General features: G+C 39.7%; 1 protein-coding gene across 3 annotated transcripts in view; it reads right to left on the bottom strand.

Annotated features, from left to right (window-relative positions):
- LOC138958595 (uncharacterized) overlaps positions 1-22422 on the bottom strand; it is a 58011-nt gene extending 35589 nt beyond the window's left edge. The window contains exons 1-2 of one of the 3 annotated variants that reach the window (XM_070329791.1): positions 22244-22422; positions 2944-3351 (exon numbers count right to left, since the gene is read on the bottom strand). The gene's annotated coding sequence lies outside the window, so the exon portion shown is untranslated. Of the gene's footprint in view, positions 1-2943; positions 3352-4060; positions 4209-10942; positions 11462-22243 lie in introns of those variants that run through there. The other 2 variants (XM_070329793.1, XM_070329794.1) reach the window with 2 other exon arrangements.
- Between the last annotated feature and the right edge of the window lie 3417 nt (positions 22423-25839).

The following is a 25839-nucleotide window of genomic DNA, read 5'->3' as shown; positions in this document are numbered from 1 at the left end:
TGTCCATCTGATGCCTCATATAATATTCAGAACTGCGAAAGTGACTCGATCGAGCGTTTGCTCTTCTTGTTTTTTAAATTTATGAGTTTATGTCATGTTGGTGTGCTTATACATATCAGTGGAGAAGGGGCATTGAATAAGTGTTTCTTTTTGATATCATTGTTCTGAATTTTGACTATTAGCTGGCATTTTACCTTTTGTTTCATTATTGTAGTTGTTACTTTTGTGTAGTGAAACTTGATAACTCACTGCTGCCCATGTCTAGGTTGTGTCAATTGTTTTTTCTTCACTGAACGTACCACTGATTATCAATGATGACATCAGGGTTTTGTTCTGTTTTTTCTCTGGCATTTGAATTTGCTTCAAATCATTGTGAACTTTTTTTTTCCATGCAAAGTTACTGGTATATGTGAATATGTTAACACACTTCAAATCAAAACCTGAAATGTCTCCTTTTTAAAAGTAATTTTTTTAATTTCTTTTATTTAAATGGTACACATTCATATGATTGTCTCCCTTTTTTTTCCTTTTTTTTTTTTCCTTTTTTTTCTCTCTCTCCTTCTCTTATTTTGTTTTTTTCTTTCTTATTCTTCGGTTTGTTCTTCCTTTTATCTTCTTATCCTCTTTCTCTTGCTTGTTCCTTGTCCCAGTATGCTTTCACGCCGCCCCATCTAATTATTTTGTGCTCCATCCACATCTGAATTTCGTTCAGCTGCCTTGTCCGAAATGTGTGTGGGGCACATATGTATGTTTAATGTCAATGTTCATGTTTCAAGTTCCTTGCTTTGTGAATTGCATACCAATGTTTTATGCAGTCGTGATAGATTCTAAATGAATGTGTTATCCTAGTTTGGTGTACATTGACTGGATTTCGATCCCTGGAGAATGGGCATTAACTAAGTGTTTGTTTGTGATATCATTAGTAATCTGAAGTTCAACTATTAGCTGGCTTGTAGAACTTTTTTTCTCTTTTTGTTGCTGTTCTGTATTCAAACATGTTGATACAACTCACTGCTGCCTATGCCTAGGCTGTGCCAATTATTTATTTATTTGTTTACATCAATGTGATATAGTGACGAGTGTACATCAAAATTCTCTCTTATAAGTTATACTGGATTCTTCACTGCATGTACAACGGCGTATCGATGATGACTATCAGGGTTTTGTTCTATTTATTCTTTGTTCAGCCAATTTGAATTCTGCTTTGAATAGTATTTTGATCATTTTTGTTTCCGTGCTGCTGGTATGTCAAAATGCAGTGAAATTATAACCTGGAAGTCACAATGGCAATAAGCGAGATTCAAATCTCTCCTTTGTTTTAATCAATTTATTTGACTGCATTTTTGTTTTAGAACTTGTACATAATTATGATCATCTCTGTTATCGAACCTGCACGCTTGACCTTTGTCTTTCTGGATCAATACAATGTTGTGCACTGCCCATTATTTGTTTGTGAGTGCGTAAAGCGGTTGTGTGGTCTGCGTAAAATTGTGTAGGTCAATCGTGACATCTGCGTGGAGAGTGCGTCAAATGCGTGAGAATGCGTAAAGCAATTGTGACATCTGCGTGGAGAGTGCGTCAAATGCGTGAGAATGCGTACAGCAATTGTGACATCTGCGTGAAGGGAGCGTAAAAAGCGCGTAATGCCTGAGAATGCGTCAATAATTCGTGACATCTGCGTGGAGAGTGCGTAAGATGATCAGGACATCTGCGTCAAGAGCGCGTTAAATGCGTAAAGCAATCGTGTCGTCTGCGTGGAGAGCGCGTTAATAGCGTGAGAATGCGTAAAGCAATCGTGACGTCTGCGTGGAGAGTGCGAATTTGTCTTGGTGTCAAATAAGCGTGCGCTGGAGGTGCGTATGGTCTGCGTAATCTGAGGGAAAACGAGTGTGTCACGCATGTATTTCGCTTTGCAAAATCGCGCGCGTTACGCATGCGTCCAGTGCAGTTGTTACGCAGAGTTTGGCGACTGCGACACGCATTCGCTGCGCAAAATTTTGCTGGCTGGGCTGTGCAAGTGAAATCATGCGAACGACTGACATCCCAGTGAGGATTAGCTTCGATCTGAGCTTTCTGCACTGTCTGCAAAATATAACACTCTGTTCGAAAGTACATACGTAGGAGCTGACAATCGGCAGTGCGGTTTTGATTTCATCCTTCAGTGCACAGATTGAGGTCCACGCGTGGAGACTTCACGTGTAGATTGACTTAATGTTTGCAAGGAAAAGCAGCTTACCACAACCCTTAAAATTCAGTCACAGTTATTTCCGAAATTCGTCTATTTTGCTCGCCTCCTTCCACTTCCCTAGCCCCATGCACAGATGCATGCCACGCACTAAACGTAAAATAAGCAATTAAACTTCTTTTCACTGAAAGAGTTTTCTGTGACACCCTTTTCTCCGGCGACTGCCAACACATAATCCAAGTCAGTACAGTTCAGATCTGTTCTCCCTTAGTGGAAATGCCAGTGGAGGTCTGTTTAGCAATTCAAATAGAACACCACAGCCGTAGACGGAGGTAGTCTCATAAACTAGACACTCGAAAGAAACGGTTGCGACAGTAGAGTAACAAGGGTATTTTGCAAGCAAGATGTGTGTTTTGTGTCTTTCACGATGGGTTCCCTATTCTCGAAACGGTTAATATCAAATATCCACTACCATCATTCCCCTGTATCCCAGGAAAAATCTTTCTCTCTCACACAGACAAGAAGACCTACGTTATTACGATGATGTACTGTAACTATTATGTTTTTAATGGCATTTCATAGCCCTATAATTTCATAGAAACAGTTTCTCATATAAGCCAATCCCCCAAGGATTATAAAAGTACAGACAAACGATTTTACATGAAAGATTTAATGAACATGTCACTCACAATCGGTTTGTAGCAATAACAGAAAAAATTAAATGTTTTGCTAGAAATACTGTTATAAAACATACTCACAAATGTGGCCATGGTGTCAGCAGCTGAAGCTATGTCCACCGACCGAAAGCACTACTGACGCTTCAATGATAATTAGGTCACAAAGCTGCCAATCACCATGCACCATTTAGTCACCTGACTGGAACACGAATTACGTAAGAGCGAAGCTAATGTACCACACAGCAAGTAATGGGTGAAATCAAGTCAAGTCAGACTTGACACAAATCGATCAGAAGTATAGGTATCCGCTAGAATTGTCACATTAGCCCTTCATATTGGGACAGAAGGAGAACATCGTCTGCCACTTTCACTTCAGCTCCCAGGGATCGCTGTCTCTGACGACGAAGAGAGAGCAGCCATTTTGGATCTCCAGAACCACTACTGGGTACCTGGTTACGTTCTGTTCTTGTTTGCTCGTTCTGGGGTTATCTGAAAGAGGATTTGAAACGTTGATTATAACGAAGCTAATAGAAAAAAATGTTCCTCACTGAAGGAGGCATAATGATTTTCAACTACATGCACCCAATACATACCCAAATACACCTTTCTTGTTCCGTCTTGCTGAGACGGGCAGACATACAAGAGGCGACATACATTTTCTCCATCTCGCTCTTTCTTTTTAATAATAATAATAATAATAATAATAATAATAATAATAAATGAGCATTTATATAGCGCAACATCATAACTTTACAATTATGCTCTTTGCGCTTGACACATTTAAAATTAAAACACAGTTATACAAGCATTTACATCTACATTCATAGTCAGCAACGCTTAATTAAAAGCATACACCATCAAACATACATTACAAAAGATTCTTCCACTAACTAAGTAATAAAAACATGAATAAAATAGGTACGGTGAAAACAAGGAAATACCAGCTGAATACCCTTAATCAAACCGAACATGTTATCAACAATGATAGTACGTACTTCACCTGAACAGAAGACATTTCGATTCTGTCGAATATTTATCACGAAAAGCGTTTTGTTCTCCATTGTTTCAATTGATTGTATGCGGCATTGTTATTTGTAATTCTTTGAATAAAAATGTTTAAACCAAAGGGGAAAGTCAGACGTACATTTAAAAGGAAAACTGGTGAACACACACCTAGTTGAAAGTGACAAATCCTTACCGCAAGTTCAATCACAAGAGAACAAAGTCAGGTTCACACATCTTGGCTAGGTATAGACCTACTATCACGTTTTTGCGACAAATATCCAATACCTTTACGAGGCTATCTATCGCTGAAGTGGCAGTAATCTGACTCGAATAACCCTGTGTAAATCACCTGAATTGTACAAGGCAGTTTGGAAATTGCGGTATTGCACTCTAGCTGTACCAAGTAGGAATTGGAGATAAACTCGGCGCGTATGTTTGGTTATGGGCCGTTCACACGCGAGGATTGCAATGGTACGGTTGATTCGAAAGTCCTCCTACTAACAATTTTTTCTTTTGAATTTGGACAATTTTTAATCTTAAAAAATGCACTATGTTTTCTCCATTTAATCATAAGTAAAAGAGATTTTGATCTCAACAAGTTCCACACAATAGGAAATCAAAACAAAAATAAGCCACAAGCGAAGAACAAGTGAAATTCAGTGCAAAAAAAGTCACCGCTAATTACTGATACTGATTCAGCAAACTATTGATATTGAACAAAGGCTCAAACGCACTTTCAGAGCTGGACAGCATGTTCTAACACATGTGAACAGAGAAGAAGATACTGAGAAGGAGGGAGGTGGCAGAGAGAGAGCGAGAGCGAGAGAGAGAGAGAGAGCGAGAGAGAGAGAGAGAGAGAGAGAGAGAGAGAGAGAGAGAGAGAGCGAGAGAGAGAGAGAGAGAGAGAGAGAGAGAGAGAGAGAGAGAGAGAGAGAGAGAGAGAGAGAGAGAGAGAGAAAGAGAGAGAGAGAGAGAGGGGTGGGGTTGGGAGAGGGAGGCAGTCCGAAATACGTTTACATCCGAAAAATCTTATACGACAATCGAACACTCAAACGCTACAAATAGTGCTGACTCTAAAACAGCAATTCTTGTCGTAGCAGAAGTTCACAGGAGTTTACTTCAAGAAAACAGACAAACACACAGCAAACAACAAACTTTGCTTAGGCCACACATCACTCGCCTCCCCCCTCTATCCCTTCTCTATTTCACAGGGGTGAGGAGGATTGGGTGATAAGAAAGCTGTACAAGCTTAAAGCGCCCAAGGACAGGCGTGTTCGATTCCTCAGTTCACTATCGCACAAGTACCGTCTCGGTGATAATTCCGATCAGGCTATCTCACTTTGTGAATCAGTCTGGGTTGACCGAGTCAAAGCAACACCGGAAGGGGTTGGTGGTTGGGTTTGGGGGGGGGGGGATCACTGTTTATCCACACTGCAGAATCACGAGGCTAATTTGTGGACGCTTCCCTTTAATCAACAGAGAAATCACCAAATGATTGATTGTCTTCGTCGTTACACAAATGAGTTTGCCTTGGTGGGATGAAAGAGAGACAGTACTGGTACATGCTATCTTTTCCCTGTGTTCTTTTATGTTTCTCTCATGCCAAACGAGAGCGAGAGAGAGAGCGGTAGAGAGAGAGAGAGAGAGAGAGAGAGAGAGAGAGAGAGAGAGAGAGAGAGAGAGAGAGAGAGAGAGAGCGGTAGAGAGAGAGAGCGGTAGAGAGAGAGAGCAAGAGCGGGAGAGAGAGAGAGAGAGAGTGAGAGAAAGAGAGAGAGAGAGGGAGGGAGAGAGAGTGTGAGAGAAAGAGAGAGAGAGAGAGAGAGAGAGAGAGAGAGAGAGAGAGAAAGAGTGAGAGAGAGTGAGAGAGTCTAGTTACTATTTGCCTAGGATCCACGGTGTAGCCTATACCTGTCATGAAATACAAGTGTCCTGCCATCACAGGTAAGCTGACCACAGTGCACTGCATTTCTATACGAATTAAACGTATAAAAAGAAATTTCTTATCGTTTCACTAACCGTTCACAAACCTTCCTTTTAAATCATGAGCTGAATACTGTGCACTGCATTTCTATACGAATTAAACATATAAAAAGAAATTTCTTTTCGTTTCATTGACCGTTCACAAACCTTCCTTTTAAATCAGAAAAAGTGGCAGTTAAAACAAAAGATATTCCATGTTTAACATTTCACGAGACGTCTTTTTACATTCAGTAACATGGACATATTGCCAAGTGTAACAATAAACATTATCAGAAATTAACATTCTCATCACCCAGACAATAAACAACTACCGGTACTAGTGTTAAAGATACGTGAAAGATACTACTATCGTGACCACGAACCTCTTTGTACGCCTTGCCGCCCGCTCATTGACGATATGTCTGAAACATCAACTTCATGGCGAGTTCATGGCCACGTTCACAGGGATAGCGAAGCGTAGAAGCTCATAACAAAACCTAATCTGCTTTGCATGCAGATGCAAGGGTCAGTGCCAGATGAAGCAGGAGGGTTTTCCCCAACACAGTATCATAGAGAATGAAGCATCAAGGGCATGATTCAAGATTTTGTGTCTTTATCATTGGAAAAGAGGTACGTGTCTGAAAAGTGAATATTATTTGCAGTTAGTTAATTATGGTTTGTTTTCACGGCATCTACTGTAACACCTTTGATACAACGGCTCGGTGTCTGGTTTTTGAACTAAACAATCGCTCTTTCCTAGTTTAAAGACATGATTTACTTGAGCCTTCAATGAATGTTTCGATAACACCGATGCTATCGAAACATTCATTGAAGGCTTAAGTAAATCATGTCTTTAAACTGGGAAAATAAATAATTTTCAAGCAAAACAGTCGTACCGATCCCAGGCGTGTTCACCCGATATGATACTATAAAATATATCTATCTATTCATTCATGCTGGACTCCGATTTCTGAAGAGTAGTGATCCTAAAACTTTCAACAAATCATAGATTAGTTTGAACAGATATCCAAAGGGTGGCAAGTGAAAGGACAACAAGTCGCGTAAGGCGAAAATACAATATTTAGTCAAGTAGCTGTCGAACTCACAGAATGAAACTGAACGCAATGCCATTTTTCAGCAAGACCGTATACTCGTAGCATCGTCAGTCCACCGCTCATGGCAAAGGCAGTGAAATTGACAAGAAGAGCGGGGTAGTAGTTGCGCTAAGAAGGATAGCACGCTTTTCTGTACCTCTCTTTGTTTTAACTTTCTGAGCGTGTTTTTAATCCAAACATATCATATCTATATGTTTTTGGAATCAGGAACCGACAAGGAATAAGATGAAAGTGTTTTTAAATTGATTTGGACAATTTAATTTTGATAATAATTTTTATATATTTAATTTTCAGAGCTTGTTTTTAATCCGAATATAACATATTTATATGTTTTTGGAATCAGCAAATGATGGAGAATAAGATAAACGTAAATTTGGATCATTTTATAAATTTTTTTTTTTTTTTTTACAATTTTCCGATTTTTAATGACCAAAGTCATTAATTAATTTTTAAGCCACCAAGCTGAAATGCAATACCAAAGTCCGGGCTTCGTCGAAGATTACTTGACCAAAATTTCAACCAATTTGGTTGAAAAATGAGGGCGTGACAGTGCCGCCTCAACTTTCACGAAAAGCCGGATATGACGTCATCAAAGACATTTATCAAAAAAATGAAAAAAAGTTCGGGGATTTCATACCCAGGAACTCTCATGTCAAATTTCATAAAGATCGGTCCAGTAGTTTAGTCTGAATCGCTCTACACACACACACACACACACACACACACACACGCACAGACAGACACACATACACCACGACCCTCGTTTCGATTCCCCCCTCGATGTTAAAATATTTAGTCAAAACTTGACTAAATATAAAAACACACACAAAAACTAACGAACAAGTCGCATAATGCGATATAAAAACATTTAGTCAATCTGTCGGCATTAAACTAAATGATCAACACAAAACAAGTCGCGTAAGGCGAAAATACAATATTTAGTCAAGTAGCTGTCGAACTCACAGAATGAAACTGAACGCAATGCCATTTTTCAGCAAGACCGAAAACTCGTAGCATCGTCAGTCCACCGCTCATGGCAAAGGCAGTGAAATTGACAAGAAGAGCGGGGTAGTAGTTGCGCTAAGAAGGATAGCACACTTTTCTGTACCTCTCTTTGTTTTAACTTTCTGAGCGTGTTTTTAATCCAAACATATCATATCTATATGTTTTTGGAATCAGGAACCGACAAGGAATAAGATGAAAGTGTTTTTAAATTGATTTGGACAATTTAATTTTGATAATAATTTTTATATATTTAATTTTCAGAGCTTGTTTTTAATCCGAATATAACATATTTATATGTTTTTGGAATCAGCAAATGATGGAGAATAAGATAAATGTAAATTTGGATCGTTTTATAAATTTTTATTTTTTTTTTACAATTTTCCGATTTTTAATGACCAAAGTCATTAATTAATTTTTAAGCCACCAAGCTGAAATGCAATACCGAAGTCCGGGCTTCGTCGAAGATTACTTGAGCAAAATTTCAACCAATTTGGTTGAAAAATGAGGGCGTGACAGTGCCGCCTCAACTTTCACGAAAAGCCGGATATGACGTCATCAAAGACATTTATCAAAAAAATGAAAAAAACGTTCGGGGATTTCATACCCAGGAACTCTCATGTCAAATTTCATAAAGATCGGTCCAGTAGTTTAGTCTGAATCGCTCTACACACACACACACACACACACACAGACACACAGACACACAGACACACGCACATACACCACGACCCTCGTTTCGATTCCCCCTCGATGTTAAAATATTTAGTCAAAACTTGACTAAATATAACAAGTCGCGTAAGGCGAAAATACAATATTTAGTCAAGTAGCTGTCGAACTCACAGAATGAAACTGAACGCAATGCCATTTTTCAGCAAGACCGTATACTCGTAGCATCGTCAGTCCACCGCTCATGGCAAAGGCAGTGAAATTGACAAGAAGAGCGGGGTAGTAGTTGCGCTAAGAAGGATAGCACGCTTTTCTGTACCTCTCTTTGTTTTAACTTTCTGAGCGTGTTTTTAATACAAACATATCATATCTATATGTTTTTGGAATCAGGAACCGACAAGGAATAAGATGAAAGTGTTTTTAAATTGATTTGGACAATTTAATTTTGATAATAATTTTTATATATTTAATTTTCAGAGCTTGTTTTTAATCCGAATATAACATATTTATATGTTTTTGGAATCAGAAAATTATGGAAAATAAGATAAACGTAAATTTGGATCGTTTTATAAATTTTTTTTTTTTTTTTACAATTTTCAGATTTTTAATGACCAAAGTCATTAATTAATTTTTAAGCCACCAAGCTGAAATGCAATACCGAACCCCGGGCTTCGTCGAAGATTACTTGACCAAAATTTCAACCAATTTGGTTGAAAAATGAGGGCGTGACAGTGCCGCCTCAACTTTCACGAAAAGCCGGATATGACGTCATCAAAGACATTTATCAACAAAATGAAAATTTTTTTCGGGGATTTCATACCCAGGAACTCTCATGTCAAATTTCATAAAGATCGGTCCAGTAGTTTAGTCTGAATCGCTCTACACACACACACAGACAGACAGACACACACACACACACACACACACACACACACACACACACACACACACATACACCACGACCCTCGTCTCGATTCCCCCCTCTACGTTAAAATATTTAGTCAAAACTTGACTAAATATAAAAACAGTCATCGCCGAGACCATTAATAAGATAGTCTCGACTAACCACACCGAAAAACCGGCCGAGACGGGTCACGCTCGTTTCCGCGTAGCGCGCGAACGCAGTACTTACTTCAACCTATTTTCTGTAATTCTGAGCACATTTTTATAGTAAACATGACATATGTGTATGTTTTTGAAATCAGGAGAACGTGAGGAATACGATGCAATCATTTTTAAATCTGTTAGTGAAAATTCGATGTTTATGACAACTTTAATGAGTAAACTAATAAACTAATTTTTACGCTGCGGAGCTGAAATTGAATCCCATAGTCGAATATTGCTTGACCAAAATGTCATTAAATTTGATAGAAAAATGAGGGCGTGACAGTTCTTTCTTTCTTTCTTTCTTTGGTGTTTAACGTCGTTTTCAACCGTTCAAGGTTATATCGCGACGGGGAAAGGGGGGGGAGGATGGGATAGAGCCACTTGTTAATTGTTTCTTGTTCACAAAAGCACTAATCAGAATATTGCTCCAGGGGCTTGCAACGTAGTACAATATATGACCTTACTGGGAGAAGTGCGGCTTCAACTTTCACAAAAAGCCGGATATGACGTCATCAAAGACATTTATAAAAAAAAAATGAAAAAGATGTCCGGGGATATCATACCCAGGAACTCTCATGTGAAATGTAATGAAGATCAGTCCGGTAGTTTACGGCTCTGAATCGCTCTACACACACACACGCACATACATACATACACACATACACACACACACACACACACACACACACACACACACACACACACACACACACACACACACACACACACACACACCACGACCCTCGTCTCGATTCCCCCTCTATGTTAAAACATTTAGTCAAAACTAGACTAAATGTAAAAAACACACGTGCACATCCTGCAAAGACAAGAAATAAAACAATATAAAAAGAGAAAAAAGAAAGAAAAAAACAGAAAGAAAGAAAGAAAGAAACAAAGAAACAAACAAACAAACAGGAAGAAACAGGAAGAAGAAGAAAAAGATAATGAAGAAAAACAAGAAGAAGAGCTCAGTCACCGTCCTATAATATAAACCAGCAGCTTTCAAGACTTTAAATATACTATATTCACAGCCAAGTGACAAACAGCACGCAGAAACCCTTTGCAATGGAAATTCCAACAAAGACACGAACACTGTCCAAATGTAAAAGACAAAAAGAAACAGCTGGTAAAAAGATGGAGCGATGACCTAACGAATATTGTTCAATGTTGTTCCAGACAACATAGACACAGTTGACGAAAAATGTGAACAAATTGGAACTCACCAAATACGTCGGTTAACAACGACCAAAACACAGCCAGCGGGACGCGTAATCCTTCGTGAATCTTCAATCTGGGATCACGCAACGGCCCTCAGCAAATAAATAATTGACTTCGGCGCCTTCCATGGAGACGGAAACGTACTTATACCTGACTACCAGCACGCCAAGAGCTGTGTTAGCCTTGGGCAGAAATTAGACCCCAAGAAATCCCACCCCAGGGCTTCGGAGAAGGACTGACCTATTCACTATAAGCAGCTTGCTGTCCCCAAAAGCCGATGACAGAAAATGCAGCTCAATTGTCACCCTGCAGCGTGGTAGAGAATCCAACAAAGGGAAACGATCCTTCTTCGAAAAAACCCAGCTCGTAATCAGATTCTCCGCACGTTTGACTACAACTGATCTGACTTGAACAGTCAGTCTCCCAGCTGAGCTCAACAGGCGGTGGAAATGAATGATTGATAAACGAGCCCCATCGGTCTATCTTGATCTGTACTGTCAGTGATGGTCAATGTCATTAAAGGATAGCGAGTGCCTGTGATGTCCCTTGCCATGTACATGTGCACGCACCAGGAACGATCGAAGAAGTGTGGACATCAATTGTTCATTCGACATGGCTGTGTTCAGCAGACAAGCCCCTTTCTCTTGTGGGATTCTTTGATTAGTAGGCTACTATATCGACGAAGGAGAACTGGAACACATTAAGCCGAATGTTCCACCTCTAACCATGGACATGGTTTGACAAGGCTCGTTCACTACATCATGAAGGAAAATACCAACAACGCTAAGTCATTTTGAAGGCACAAGCAAACCCTCACACAAACAGACAAAAACGAGAGTCAAGCAGCTACCCGAAAATAAGCAAAAAAGCAAAACAAGCAATTTTCTGCTCCCTGACACCCCCCCCCCCTACAAACATTCCTCATCCTTTTTACATTTAATCTAGTTTAACATAGAGGAAATCGAGACGAGGGTCGTGGTGTATGTGTGTCTGTGTGTCTCTGTGTGTGTGTGTGTGTGTGTGTGTAGAGCGATTCAGAGTAAACTACTGGACCGATCTTCATTAGATTTGACATGAGAGTTCCTGGGTATGATATCCCCAGCAGTTTGTTTTCATTTTTTCGATAAATGACTTTGATGACGTCATATCCGGCTTTTTTGTAAAAGTTGAGGTGGCACTGTCACACCCTCATTTTTCAATCAAATTGATTGACATTTTTGTAAGGCAATCTTCGACGAAGGCCGGACTTCGGTATTGCATTTCAGCTTGGTGGCTTAAAAATTGATTAATGACTTTGGTCATTAAAAATCTGAAAATTGTGATTAAATTTTTTTTATAAAACGATCCAAATTTACATTCATCTTATTCGTCATCATTTTCTGATTCCAAAAGCATATAAATATGTTATTATCGAATTAAAAAACAAGCTCTGAAAATTAAAAATATAAAAATTATGATCAAAATAACATTTCCGAAATTGATTTAAAAACAATTGTATCTTATTCCTTGTCGGTTCCCGATTCCAAAAACATATAGATATGATATGTTTGGATTAAAAACACGCTCAGAAAGTTAAAACGAAGAGAGGTACAGAAAAGCATGTTATGCAGCACAGCGATCCCACTTCCGCGCTAAACAGGCTCGTCAGTTTCACTGCGTTTTGCACGAGCGGCGGACTACGGTCATTGTTAAAAAATGCAGTGCGCTCAGTTTCATTCTGTGAATTCCACAGCTTGACTAAATGTAGTAATTTCGCCTTACGCGACTTGTTCTTTTATTCCCTGGAATGTTAAAACTCATTTGTTTCGTTTTTGTCATCCCAACGCGAGTACAAGGCTTTTCAGTCTTTTTGTTAAAACTTACATAAAGAAGAAGTTACGCAAGAAAAAACCTTCCCCGATCCTTGCCCCCTTGAGTCGAAGCTTCGAGACATTAAATTGTTGACAGTAGATTACGTCTAGTAGGAACACTAGAGCCTTTGTCTTGAAATGTATGGAAATGTATGGAAATATATTCACACGCATGTAAATAGGAGCCCAGTTTAACTAGTCTTTTGCAGGTTTGCACACATATCTGTCTCATTGAAGGTACAGCTTCAGATCATGTTTCATTGTCTGCAATTCTGACCTCCCTTCCTTCTTACTGTCCAATTCACAAAGTACTGCGTGCTATTTTAACAGTCCTGCTATAAGACAATGATTGAGAATGCTTCAGTTACAGTTACGAAAAACACTCTTGGATGTTTGCTGACATTTAAGGTTTTGACTGTTGCCATTTACGCTTTGAATATTTGCCATTCGTTCTGTAAATAGCATAATACTTGACAGACAGAAAGACAGACAGACAGCCAGTCAGGCAGCCAGCCAGCCAGACAGCCAGCCAGCCAGCCAGCCAGAATATTGAAATAAAGGACTAAAGGACTAAAGGACGAATTGAAGAAACAAAGAATGAATGAACGAACGAACGAGAGAAATAATATAAGAAGTAGAAAAAAAGACAGACAGACAGAAAAAAAAGAATGAAAGAATGAACGAAAGGAATAATCTAAGAAAACCCATGTGTGAATATGAGTAGCCACTGCCTTGAATTTTCAAAATACCCGCCTCAAGTGGTACCAAGGGTATGATTGTAAATGACACGGAAATAACTCAGTCTCAATCCAGACACCGCAATCTGCATTTAAATCAGCACACGAGTCTGCATGTGAGACCAGTATCTCGGAAACGGGGAAGACAGGCAGGGGTTTAAATGTATCGAACGTCACCTTACCCTAATCTCAAGGATCCGGAAAGCGTTAAACGCCAGGTCAAGCACACTTTGGGTGAAGCTGACCTCATTCTATTTCGTTTGACACAATGTAATAACAAATTTCTGTATCCGTCTGTGACAATGCATTTCTGCCGGCGTGCATGTGTGTCTGATTGTGCCTGCCATGCAGTCAGTTTGTATTTCACTGACACTTTCAGTGACTTACTGAGTATAAGAACACTTTTGCTTCACCATTGAAACTGTCAATATATTTGGGTTTATTTTGCGTTCTTTACCATGGCATTAATCCTTACGTACTTGACGTTGAACACTCAACAAGAAAAATGTTCATTCAAAATGAACAGCGTCGATGCAATGTCCACCAAAGATTTATTTTGGGAAGTGTTAAAGGTTAGGGTCAAAAGTTAATGAATTGCATGTTGTGCTGGATATATAAATTGTTTATTTCAGTCAATGCTTGATTCATAAGTACATTTTTCAGCATGGTGCATCTACAGGAGGGTGCTCCAACAATGATGCATAGTGCCAACATTTAGCGCAAACTTTTCACAACAGTGCATTATTACCACAAAGCGCATACAGCGATTATATAGTAGCAAGTTGCACTAAACATTTGAACAAAATGCATTTTGTTCAAATGTTAACAGCACAGCACCAAGTTTTGCATAAGTGCACAACAGCACTGACCATTTCACAAAAGTGCATTACAGCTGTGACAATTTTACAAAAGTGCATTGACCATTTCAGGCAGATGGCTAACATGCAGATTTCGCTTTTGTCTGTCTTTCTTTGAAAAGTAGGCATGTTCAAGATCGATGAAGTCATGAGCAATTGGGTTAGATGACAGAAAAGATTCAAAAACGTCAGATTCAGTTAGATGACAGAAAAGATTCAAAAACGTCAGATTCAGTGTTTTGGGCACTGTTGAACAGGAACATTCTCTCCTGTTCAACAAATGTGGGTTCAATTCAAAAGCAACATTGTCACAGATAGGCTAGTGTTACATTTCTGTAAAGTTTCAAAAACATCTTCCATGTTTTGGTTACTGTTGAACAGAGGCATATTTTCCTGTTGAAAAAAGTCTGACACAAATTGTCGTAGTTGCGGGTTAAGGTTCGATCTATACTGTCCTTCACCTGAAACGAGTCGTAGAACCGTCATTGTCACAGATAGTGTTACATTTCTGTTTTACATTCAAACGAGTCGTAGAAGTAGTAGTACATTTGCGTTTGGTTGTTTTTTCTTTTAGATTCCTGTCACTCATACTAGCAGTATTGATTGAGGTACATAAATCTGTTGATGTACAGGGATGACTTGTTTGTAATGAATCCTTGTTTCCTCCACATTGAGTTTGCATTGCAGTTGGACAGAAATGAACAGGTGTTAATTGATAAACACATTGATAATGGCTTTTGAGAAAATCAATCAATTCTGCAAAGGAATTAACTTGATGACATCAAAACTGCAGCGCCATTTGAAGAATGGTTACCATTTCTGTTTCTTTGATGGGAATCAAACAAATAAAAACATTGACTATCCAAGTTACCATGAATGGCAATAGTTGACTCCTGAAAAGTAGCAAGGATATAATTTGAGACGATAAACGCCTGATGCAATCCCTCCTCAAGGTCAGTCAACTCAAAACCTTCATCATTCGCAACATCAGTAGGCAACACAGCGGGATTCGTATGTCCAGAAATCATGTCGAAAAAATATTACATTTCAAAAGCATGTCCAACCACAGTTGTTGGCAAGTGTTCGTGTCCGAAGTAGCCTTCAGTGTGTGCATATGTATTCATGTGACAGAGAACGTGACCTCATTGTTCAATCCTCTCTCTCTCTTCTTTCTCATTCGAACGCACACACGCAAGAACGTAGCCTACGCACGCATGCACGCGCACGCACACACACACACACACACACACACACCCCGCTGACGCACACGGCAAACCACGCACACACACACTGACTGTCGGCAAGCATCTCTTTTTGTTTTCTTTACCTTTGTTTATTGTGTTTTCGATATTTGTGTTTATTTTTTGCTTGACTTATCTGTTTTATTTTAATGTTTGCTATCCACATCGTGTGATAAATGTTTCTTCTCAGTCTCCGAGTCAGTTTAGTTTCTGCACGCCGCTTTGGTACTCCTTGTTTTTCTTTCTGGTGTTTTGTGCGCGACTGATTTGCGGATTTATTTTTATTCCTTTCATATGCAGTTGAAGTGTTGTGGGTGTTATTGTCTGTATATGCTATGTTGCGTCTGTGTATGCCTACAAGAATTTTGGGTGTAATGTGCCTGTGGTCTGCTCGCAGTCGAGCACAGAAAACATGGCGGCGCCCTGCAGGCAAATTCGTGGAAAGTCTTCCCGACCGCAGATACCAGCGTCGTCCGCGACGCTGGAATAAGTAAGTAAGTAAAAAGTAAGTAAGTAAGTAAGTAAGTAAGTAAGTAAGTAAGTCAGTCAGTCAGTCAGTCAGTCAGTAAGTGAGTAAGTAAGTAAGCAAGCAAGCACGCATGCAAACGAGCAAACAGGCAGGTAGGTAATTCAATCAGGCAAGAAGTGAGTCAGTCCGTCAGTCAGTCAGTCAGTCAGTAAGTAAGTAAGCAAGCAAGCACGCACACAAACGAGCAAACAGGCAGGTAGGTCACTCAATCAGGCAAGAAGTGAGTCAGTCCGTCAAATGATAAGAAAGGAAGGAGCTTGAACCAAGCAAGCAGGCTAGACGTCCATCCATCTTGCAGGTCATTCTCTCAGTCACTCCCTCAAGTGAAAACGTCAACGTCTATAACCAACTCTTACAAATGTTCGCATTGTCTCCAAGGGCAGCAACCCCCTATGCCACCGTGGTCATAAAACGCAGGCAGGTGCTTTAACGGGTCTCTATGCCAGCTGAGGGTTCTTCACATGGCCGATAGATGTCGCTTTGTTTGCTCTGACACCATGAGGTCAAAGGGACCGGAAAAGCCATGAGTGTTGCTTTATTGAAAGGCCCAGTATACTGCAATATGGACGTGACAGAAACATAACAGATTGCAAACAGCGAGAGGAGAATATATTTTAAATCATGACATGGCGAAAGAAAAGGCTGTGGACAATGAAATAGGCAGCAAACTATAAAGGCAGTATAAAACAAATCATTTTGAGCAGCGTGCGCTTTCCAACTGCGTCAGAATAACAGAGGCGAGTTTTAATGATATAACGAAATGACGAAATAAACCACTTGATTCTTTATTCCAACGTGAAATCTTCCACGTACAAATGGAAACACAGTTCGAGATGACGTCACAACGCAAATAATAGCTTCAGTAAAATGTATGTTTCTTATGTTATATGTCTCCTGAGGAAACGACAAACGATTATCAAGAATGACGTTTGTATGGGTGACTTAGTAATATCAGCATCGCAAAAAAATACTTGTACTGTCACCGCCCTGCATGTGTCGGTGTCCTATATAGTTAATAAGGAAAAGGAGTTGTTGGTGACTGAGGTGGCGCCAGGCTTTCACGAATTATTTAAAGCCATATGTACTCGATGACTATACACGCTAATTGCTTTACCAACAGCTGGAGACAGACTAAATTAAGTTCCCTGCAAAATATTGTGGTCTAGGACCCCTTAAATGTTGAGATATTTGAATTTTCATTTTGATCTGGATCGTCCTATTTATAGATTTGGCAACACATGTAACGTTGATGCAAGGGAGAGAACACCGCGGCTTTGTTGACATCCTCACTTTTTCAGAGGCTAGAACAAGCTGTAATGCGTGTATTATGGTCCGCGCATGGTGACGTATCGTCATTATATGGTCTTATGGTGCGTTTGACATCGATTGTGGGCAAACTACACTTTGTAAACACGGGAGTGCGTTAGTATGCCTTTAACTAAACTTGTCTTTGAGTAGGTATGGGCTCGTAGGCGTTTGGGGAGGGGGGAGGGGGGGGGGGGACAAACAATAAAACAGTAGACGTATACGATACGCGTGGAGGCAACATAACTGAGAAAGAAATCGAAAATTGTACAGGGATTGAACGTAAATTATGTCAACTCTGTGATTCTAACGCAGGGAAGAAAAAAAATACGTGAAGTAAAAGGTGGTTGCCTTTGACCGGTGTAACACGAGAAAATTACTCCCACGAGATTTTTACTCCGGAGTAAAAATTTCGTACGAAAATGTTACTCCCTTTACGAAAAAAAGTACTCCCCCATTACACGAGAAAATTACTCCCCACGACAGGTGAGTTCCGAGTAAACATTTCGTACTAAAATGTTACTCCTCTGACGAATAAATAACGAATAAATTACTTCACCCTAACACGAGCAATTTAACTTCTCATGCCAGGTGTACGAAATTTTTACTCCCTTGTCCCCTGTTAGTCTTGGTGGTGGAAGGGGTGGAGGGAGGGTAGCGCGACATTCGTTTGCGCGAGATCACATATTGGCATTATCCTTTCACCCGCATCCCATTTTCGCGTACGAGATTTTTACTGGAAGTAAAAAAAATGGGGAGTAAAAATTTCGTGGAGGGAGTAATTTTTTCGTGCCTTGGGGAGTTCTTTTCTCGTACGAAAGGTGTACTCGGAGTAAGAATTTCGTACGAAATTTTTACTCCGGAGTAAAATTTTCGTGGAGTAAAAATTTCGTGTTACACCGGCACAATCATTTGCAACGTGTTCAAACCCGAATCTAGAACCGCAGGAGATCCCGAAAAAAACTTGGACTACTTCCAGGCTCATAGATCAGAACGCCCCTATTCTTTTTCCTTCCCTCCAATGAAAAATAGTACACACACGCATTGGCATGTCGAAGAGAAATCTGCATTTGAGTTTGCAGTTTGAAATCAAGCACAGTGCAGCTGCTTGAATGTGAGCAGTAACTGATCAGGTAGGGTTTGCATGGTTGCCCTCGAAGAAACTTCCATTCATCAGTTATGTGTAAAAGTGCCCTTTTCAAGTGCGAGTTATCAAAAATAGATGCAGATTTTGTCTGTACATACAAGTACTCAAACAGGAGGACTTGTTGATATTTATTTGTAAAAACGTAGCTTTAAGTTTCAAGCAAAGGTTTTGTTTCAGGGTTGGTGGGGTAGTGGTTGGGATGTAAGCTATCGTGCCAAATACTACCACTTTTAGGCAGGAGATCTCGAACCCCATCCTAATCCCACCAACCTCGTGCCGAATAAGCTTACCTGTAGTTTGAAGGCTTTTGGTCAACATTTTACATCTGTTTCTTTGAAGTATTTAAATCCCACGTCAGTGGTAACCTTGAATATTTAACCGGCCAACAGTTGATATACGCGAGGATTTACGAGTCTGTGCGTACCCAAACAAGAGGTTTTGTTGATTTTTATTTGTAAGAGCTAAGCTTTAACTTTCAAGCAAAGGCTTTTTATTCAGGGCGGGTGGGGGTAGGGGATGTAAGCTATCGTGCCAAAGACTACCACTATTAGGCAGGAGAGCTCACACCCCAGCCTTTCCCCACCAACCCCCATGCACAGTAAGATTACCTGTGGTTTAAAGGTTCCTGGTCAACATTTTACATATGTTTCTGATAACTATTTAAACACCACGCAAGTGGTAACCTTGAAAATATAATGACATACGCGAATATTTACAAGACTTTGCGTTGAAGCGAATAACACGTTACACTCTTTTTTTCTTAACATACATTTTCCTCAACCGAAGATAATAACACGTTGTCATACGAAGGCGTTACGTTGTCAAGGGCAATTCTAGTAATGATCGGTCATTAGTCGTGGTGACAGCTCTGCTTTCGGTAAATAGAAAGATCTTATAGCCTCTTTGGAAAATGATCAAATAAATCACGGGAATATTTTCGGTCAAGCAGATTGACAGACAGGCAGACAGACAGACAGAAATAAAGACAGACAGACGGACAGACGGAACGACAGGGCTAGATGCAGAGACAGAGACAGAGAGGCCGTTAGGCACGAACGCAAACACGGGACCATTTTCTGTAACTTAATATCACAAAGAATTCTGACAAGTTATTGATTAAGTACATAATTAAAAGGCTAATGTTCTTTGACATTAAGCTTGCCCAAAGCTGGCAGCGTTGTTCAAATAGGATTGGAGAACATTTTGATGGTTCGTGCATGTTGTTCACTCTCAACGTAGCTCTTGGCGACAAACGTATCCTTTGACAGAACATCGACGATGGGTTCTGATCAGGAAAGAGTGACATGATTGAGGGAGGCTGCATGTGATATAGTGTGTGTGTGTGTGTGTGTGTGTGTGTGTGTGTGTGTGAGTGTGTGCGTGTGCGTGCGTGTATTTGTGTGTGTGTGTGTGCGCCGGTGTGCGTGTGTGCGTGCGTGCGTGCGTGCGTATGTGTGTGTGTATGTGTGTGTGTGTGTGTTCGTGTGTATGTATGTGTGTGTGTGTGTGTGTGTGTGTCTGTGTGTGTGTCCCTTCAATATTGTAATGTAAATGTAATTAAGAAAGAAATCTGAAACAGACAGGCTGCTGTAACGATCCAAAATGTCAATTCTTTCGTCTTTGAATCTCGCCATCTTGACAACAAGGAAAACAAAATACAGCAGATTTCATGTTCTGTTCATTGTTTGTTTGTCCTTTCCGCGTTAAAGACCGCCAGGGCAACGTACTGGTACATGCTGAATGTCAAAAACCAAAAGTCCCAATAAAGGTTCTTCGGTTCGATCATATAAATGCAATCATAAAGCCTATTTCTTTCAACAAGGCAAGTAAAAAATCGAATAAACTAAGCAAGGAAATAGCAAAAAAACACCTATCCAATCATACAAAACTAGCCCACCACCCTTAAATCCACCCTATCAGTCACAGCCGCTGACGAAACGACCCACACATCCCACACGTCAACTCACCAATCTTCCAATTGAGCAAGTGACTGGCGTCTACTTTTATGGTTCGGTTTTTTTTAAAGTGAAGAAAGAAAGAAAGAAAGAATAAAAAGAAAGAAAGAAAGAAAGAAAGAAAGACAAGAAGAAAGAGAGAGAAGGAAAGACAGAGAGAAAGAGAGAAAGGAAAAAAGAAAGAAAGGAAGGAGGAAAGAAAGACGGTAATAAATAAATAAATAAATGGAGGAAGAAAGAAAGAAAGAAAGAAAGAATAGATACAAAAAACACCAACGCATTTCTGTCTTCCACCACCACCACCACCAGCATGAACAACGGATAAAGACACCAATTATTAAGACACAAAGACAGGCTTGAACAGAGATGTCCTGACAGAAATACAAGACACAAGAACTGAAGAATGGACAGCCAAGCCATTAAATACAAAAGAAACGACAACAGAGTCCCAGAGAAGACAAAATGGATACAAAGAAACCCAGTGTGGTAGGATAACTAATCAATCGAACACACACACGTCACTGAATTTTGATGTCAGTTAGCGATTCGGACTTGGCGGGATGACATACAGACGAACACACAAGACCACCGCCCAGAAACAATAAATACAGATTACACAGACAAACAACCCAGACACACCATGTACGATTAAATGTAGCCGAATGTTGCAAACCCAAATACATATTTAGATATGAATTGAAAAACAAGTCGCGTAAGGCGAAATTACTACATTTAGTCAAGCTGTGGAACTCACAGAATGAAACTGAACGCACTGCATTTTTTCACAATGACCGTAGTCCGCCGCTTGTGCATAACGGAGTGAAACTGACGAGCCTGTTCAGCGCGGTAGTGGTTTCGCTGTGCTGCACAGCACGCTTTTCTGTACCTCTCTTCGTTTTAACTTTCTGAGCGTGTTTTTAATCCAAACCAACGACATCTAAAGATGTCGTTGATCCAAACATATCATATCTATATGTTTTTGGAATCAGGAACCGACAAGGAATAAGATGAAATTGTTTTTAAATCGATTTCGGAAATTTAATTTTGATCATAATTTTTATATTTTTAATTTTCAGAGCTTGTTTTTAATCCAAATATAACATATTTATATGTTTTTGGAATCAGAAAATGATGTAGAATAAGATGAACGTAAATTTGGATCGTTTTATCTATATATATATACGACTAGTGTCTGTGTGTCTGTGTGTGTGTGTGTGAGTGTGTGTGTGAGTGTGTGTGTGTGAGTGTGTGTGTGTGTGTGTGTTTAAAGACCAATACCGAAGTCCGGCCTTCGTCGAAGATTGCTTTACAAAAATTTCAATCCATTTGATTGAAAAATGAGGGTGTGACAGTGCCGCCTCAACTTTTACAAAAAGCCGGATATGACGTCATCAAAAGTATTTATCGAAAAAAAGAAAAAAAACATCCGGGGATATCATTCCCAGGAACTCTCATGTCAAATTTCATAAAGATCGGTTCAGTAGTTTGGTCTGAATCGCTCTACACACACACACACACACGCACAGACAGACAGAGACAGACAGACAGACAGACAGACAGACAGACAGACAGACAGACACACACACACACACACACACACCACGATCCTCGTCTCGATTCACCCTCTATGTTAAAACATTCAGTCAAAACTTGACTAAATGTAAAAAGAAAGAATCTACACTTACCTGGTATGCAAAACAAAATTCCTTTGTAAAAGATTCAATCAGGACAGGTGCAGCACAAAGCGATGGTGAATTCAAGCCCAGTCCCCAAGACAGTTTACCTGGACCGAAAGCTGATCGAGTGCCTGCGTAAAACAATAAATCACCAGCACACTTTTATCACTCCTGCCTTGCACGCACCGCTTGGAGCAAAGACAGGCAATTTCTGATCACCGCCCCAACCGTGGGATCGTTATTGTGCGGTGCTTAAAGCAGTGACGCACCCGAAAGGTTAAAGTGTGGGTGAGAAAAGAGAGGTGGTGTGTGTGTGTGTGTGTGTGTGTGTGTGTGTGTATGTGTGTGTGTGTGTGTGTATGTATGTGTGTATGTGTACGTGTGTGTGTGTGTGTGTGTATGTGTGTGTGAGAAAGAGAGAGAGAGAGAGAGAGAGAGAGAGAGAGAGAGAGAGAGAGAGAGACACAGAGAGAGAGAGAGAGAGAGAGAGAGAGAGAGAGAGAGAGAGAGAGAGAGAGAGAGAGAGAGAGAGAGAGAGAGAGAGAGAGAGAGAGAGAGAGAGAGAGAGAGAGAGAGAGAGAGAGATCAATTTTGTCGGACCTCAAGTTACTCCTTGGCTGTGGTAACAAAATATCGTACGCTGTCATTTTTTTTTACTTTGATATCAGAAGGTTCCGACGTTGTGGTAACGTCTGCGGCTGCATTTTAACATCCTCTAATACCACTGACTTGACGTCAGGTGTGTAATTTGGTGGGGTAGGTTGGTAAGTTTGTGCACAATTAGTGGTGGTGAAGGAATGTCTGTGTTTGTGTGTGTTTGTGTGTGTGTGTGTGTGTGTGTGTGTGTTTGTGTGCGTGCGTGCGTGCATGTGTGTGTGTATGTTTGTGTGTGTGTGTGTTTGTGTGTGTGTGTGTGTGTGTGTGTGCGTGTGTGTGTGTTCACAAGGCATCGTGTTTCTTCTAGTTGAGAAGCGACAATCATTTACCGAAGGTGTTTCTAATGACGCAAGCACAGAAAATGACTGATTGTCAGTCACCTATAATGTTGTTTAAACACCGTTTTGACTAATAGCCAAACGTTTATGTTTTAATTATTATTTTTCTCTGTTACGATTCCTCCATTTGCGACTAGCTCTATTAGTAGCAGCGAAAACTAAATAGATGAAGGGTTTCCAATGCAGAATGAGTCAATATTTACGCAACCAAAAAGCCAGACAAATGTCCTTGATTTGTTTAATTTTAAATCACCACAACTGTGCTGAGGGCCACACAGTGAAGTCTTACAAATCGTTCAATTGAGAATGGCCAACGGTAAATGAAGGGGTTTACAGTGCAGTAACAACAAACACTTACGAGAGCAGGAAAACAGACTGATTTTTCACCAACAATTTTACATGAAAACCACATTGACTACAATCCCCACTTATATATATATATATATAAATGGTCAGCAGCAATATTTTAGCGAATGAAGGTGTTTCAAAAGCAGAAAGTCTCTACTCACACAACAACAAAGAAGCCTTTGAATGTTGCATCAACCCGAAAGTTTACATTCACACCACTTTGACAACGAGCCAGAAAATAAGGGCTTTACGATTCCTCCATTTGTGAACGGCCCCACAGAGCTTGAAACGACTTTAGCGATAAAAACGGGTGGTTTACAACTGATAAGGTGACAAAAATAAGGGCAGTCCGTTTTGGCACATAGAGAATTTGATATTGTGATTTTTATCGATCTGATAAGGCACTGGAATGAGGTAACTGATGTGGTTTTTATCGGTCTGATAAGGCACTGGAATGAGGTAACTGATGTGATTTTTTTATCGATCTGATAAGGACTGGAATGAGGTAACTGATGTGATTTTGTTTAAGATTGCACAAGGAAGAGACAGAGAAAAGAAAGAAGAAAGGAATAGTAATCTTAAAAAAGGCTAACATCTGAACTATATTTTTAAAAAATTTTTATTTTTATTTTTTTTTTCAAAATTTTTTATTCAAATAAATAACTACAATTAACAATATCTCATACATAGAATTAAATACAACTTATCGAGTACAACAAGCTAACTTTTTTAACGTTTTGTTCTTCGAACACTCACACAAAAATGCTTCTTATCTGTACATGCCTATTAAAAATACTTTCCAACGGTAAAAACGAATTTGTTTTTTTATATATACTAACGCACATCTTTCCGATTAAGATAATGTGGTTCAATTTATACATAGTTGCCTTTTTCACCATTACAAAATGCATACCAAATAAAACATCACTAACTTTCAAAACAATCTTAATTTCTAAAGTACGAAAAATAAATTCTTCAATAAACTTCCAGAATTTGTATACAACCGGGCATTCAAAAAAGAAGTGTTCAATGAAATCAGTTACATCACAACAGTAATTACATTTATTAGTTTCCGTTACTTTCATTTTACACAGGAGAATGTTGGTCGGATAAATGTTGTGCATAATTTTCCAGTGTAAAACTCTTAATCTAGTCTCTTGTGTTGACTGATAGGCAACTATCCAAGATCGTTCATCAATTTCTACATTAAACTTTCTCTTCCAAAATCCTCCGGAACATGGTACATCTGTTTTCATATTAATAATCTCTTTCCTATATTCTCTGGCACTTAACACATTTTTGCTGTTAAACAGTGGTAAGGTAATACAAACATCATCAGTCATATTTACAACATTTTTCCTCATAAATAATGACACAGCAGCTTTTACAACATTATATTCAAGAATTCGGTTTGGCGAATATCCAATCAAGTCACATATGTCTTGATATGATATTTTTTGAAAGTTGCATACAACGAGGTGCATTGGTATTAACTGACATTGTACGTTCGGGAGACATATTAACATCTGAACTAGTTGAACTTGCTTACCTGACCGAACTTGCTTGCAGACTTTTAAGCGGGACATTCATGGCTTACACATATGCACACGTTTGCCCCATGCAAACACGTGTAACGAGTGAAATGTTCCATGCTTGTGCGCGCGTCTTTAACAACACCACGACCACCACAACCACCTCTACGACAACCACAACAACACTAATATGCAGACTGGAATACAGACGCACATACCCACAGATGCAAGCACATATGTACCCTTATGCACACCACACACCCACCCACGCCCCCCCCCCCATCACGCCCCCCCCCCCCCCCCCATCCGACCAGATCTCAATGTCGGTTGCATTACGCTATGACGCCATAAACCAATGATGCGGTATTCACAGGCTACAACGCAACACTCTAAATAGTGATCGATACTGCCGATCAGTCAGAAAAATCACCATTAATCATAGCTGCACTTGTAACTGGAAGTCGTTACTGTTGTAGAAATCGATTGAGTTTTGGCTTTTGCTGGTGTGGGAGCAGTGCAAATTACTGATAGGTTCCTCGACGGGTGTCATTAGACATTGTGAAAAGGGCTTGCGGCAGTTATTATGGTGTTTGTCGCATGTTGATAGCTATCCAGACAGACACAGATACAGATAGACTGACAGACATAGGCTGATACCGTTGCGAGTTAAACAACCTAACAATTGGTTAAGAAACCAAAAAAGGAAATTTATCTGGGTCACGGAATATAA

This window comes from Littorina saxatilis, linkage group LG2 (assembly GCF_037325665.1).
Source record: "Littorina saxatilis isolate snail1 linkage group LG2, US_GU_Lsax_2.0, whole genome shotgun sequence".
NCBI classification, from domain to species: Eukaryota; Metazoa; Mollusca; class Gastropoda; order Littorinimorpha; family Littorinidae; genus Littorina; species Littorina saxatilis.
The sequence above is the reverse complement of the archived record's forward strand: the minus strand, read 5'-3'. Positions and strand labels throughout refer to the sequence as shown.